The sequence below is a fragment of the Octodon degus genome, unplaced genomic scaffold, assembly GCF_000260255.1.
Source record: "Octodon degus isolate 3935 unplaced genomic scaffold, OctDeg1.0 scaffold00035, whole genome shotgun sequence".
Taxonomy (NCBI): Eukaryota; Metazoa; Chordata; class Mammalia; order Rodentia; family Octodontidae; genus Octodon; species Octodon degus.
The window spans coordinates 15,993,486-15,995,373 of NW_004524611.1; positions in this window are offsets into that span (position 1 = coordinate 15,993,486).

Sequence of the window (1,888 nt, forward strand, 5' to 3'; positions counted from 1 at the left end):
TGTGTGTGTGTGTGTGTGTGTGTGTGTGTGGCCAGCTCAGCCCACCAGGGGGCGGGGCTGGCTGGCATGTGGCACTGGGGGATTGAACTGGGGTCCATGTGCTTTGCTAAGCTTGTTCTAAGTAGGTGCTTTAGACCACTGAGCCATCTCACCAGCCCAGACCCCTAGAATTTTAAGAGAAATTGTGGGTTTTTTTTTTTTTTTTTTTTTTTTTTGGTACCACAGATCAAACTCAGGACCTTGCACTTGCCTGGCAGGTACTTATGTAGCTGACCTACCTCCCTGGCCCTCATTTTGTTTTGACTTTGGTGCTAGGCATTGAACCCAGGGCCTTGCACATGCTATAAATTCGCTATCCCCCTGAGCTATACCTCTAGGCCCAATTTATGTTGTTTTAAGCCCCCAAATTTTTCATAATTCACTACAGTAACATAGGAAACAGATACTCCTGCTTCTACTGCTACAAGCTCAGTGGTGTTTTCTAAAACACTACTTAAAAGACAGTGTGTAGGGGCGCGGGAGATAGCTCAGTAGAATAAGTGCTTGCCTGGCAAGCAGAAGGGCCTGAGTTCAATCCCCCGGTTCTGCCAAAAAAGAAAAAACTGTGTAGCTGGGCATGATGGTGCATGTCTATAATCCCAGCACTCGGGAGGCTAAAACAGGAAGATGGCAAGTTGAAGCTCAGCCCGGGCAATGTAGTGAATTAGTGGTAATCATCTGCTCTCATAAGCTAGTGACGGGGGTTGCTGGGCATGGCAGCTTTTCTTGGACTCCTGGGTACACTGTGAACCCCTCCTCTGCATGCTATGGGGCCACAGCACCATTGGGGATGGGAAGGACACAACTCCTAGAGCAGGGGGAAGGATCCCAAGGCCCAGGGCAAAGCTGGAACAACTGATAATCTTCCAGTGGTGTAACGGACTAACATTATCTTGCTGATTCTTGATGTCCCCAACCAACAATCTACCTAGTGTTGCTGGCTCCTCCTCTCCCTCCTTTCCTCTCCCCCTGTATCTGGAGGAGGGCAGGTTGGCCGGAAGCTGCCTTTTGAGGTTTCTGGTCATTTCCTGTACCTTAGTCTCTCCCATCCAACCAGTGTAAGGTCACATCAGGCAATGCCACTTCTCCTACCCCTGGTAAGGTTCTCCGTGTTTCTGATCCCCTGGACCTGAAGTCTCAAAGGAGGGAGAAAATGAAAACTTATTAAGGGTAATAAAGGCAGAAAAGGATTCTGGGGATTCTAAGCATGTGGGTCATCCTGGCAAGGGACACTGCTGGTTCCAGTAGGATCAGGGGAGATTTGTTTTTTTTTTCAGTCAGGCACATTGGCTGAGAACAGGCTCCTACTGTAGGGCCAAAGGGGATTTCTCCTCCAACTGCTAGGGATTGGAACCGAGGACCTCACACATGCTAAGCAAGAGCTCTAGCACTGAGCTGAAAGGGGATCTTAAGAATCAGCTTGCCTGGAGTGTAGTTTAGTAGTAGCACACACACTTAGCATCTGCAATTCCCTTAGGTTTTATTTTATTGCACCAGGAATCAAATTTAGGACTTTGTGCTTGCCAGGCAAGCACTGTGCCACTGAGCTATCTCCCCAGCCCTCCCTTAGGTTTATCCACAGCAACACACACACACACACACACACACACACAAAAAAAAAAACTTGCTCAGCACTCGTTTTAGAGACCTAAACTGAGAAACTATACAACTCGCTCAAGGTCAACAGTGTTTTGGATGCAGCATTAGGACTAACCTAGATCTGAATGCTCACTAGACCTTGCTGCTGGTCCAAGCACCTGGGTCCCCTGGGAACAGCAGCAGGAAGAACCGAAGCCTGTCTAGATCCCATGTAAGAAGTGGGAAGATAGGAGTAAGTACTCTACATTGC